This window comes from Oncorhynchus gorbuscha, unplaced genomic scaffold (genome assembly GCF_021184085.1).
Source record: "Oncorhynchus gorbuscha isolate QuinsamMale2020 ecotype Even-year unplaced genomic scaffold, OgorEven_v1.0 Un_scaffold_866, whole genome shotgun sequence".
Classification (NCBI taxonomy): domain Eukaryota; kingdom Metazoa; phylum Chordata; class Actinopteri; order Salmoniformes; family Salmonidae; genus Oncorhynchus; species Oncorhynchus gorbuscha.
The window spans coordinates 291,314-291,553 of record NW_025745850.1 but is presented as its reverse complement, the minus strand read 5'-3'; positions in this window follow the sequence as shown (position 1 = coordinate 291,553).

Genomic DNA, 240 nt, shown 5'->3' with positions numbered 1-240 from the left:
TGTTACTGTTACCCTGAGCGTTACTGTTACCCTGAGCGTTACTGTTACCCTGAGTGTTACTGTTACCCTGAGTGTTACTGTTACTGTTACCCTGAGTGTTACTGTTACCCTGAGTGTTACTGTTACCCTGAGCGTTACTGTTACCCTGAGTGTTACTGTTACTGTTACCCTGAGCGTTACTGTTACCCTGAGTGTTACTGTTACTGTTACCCTGAGTGTTACTGTTACCCTGAGTGTTAC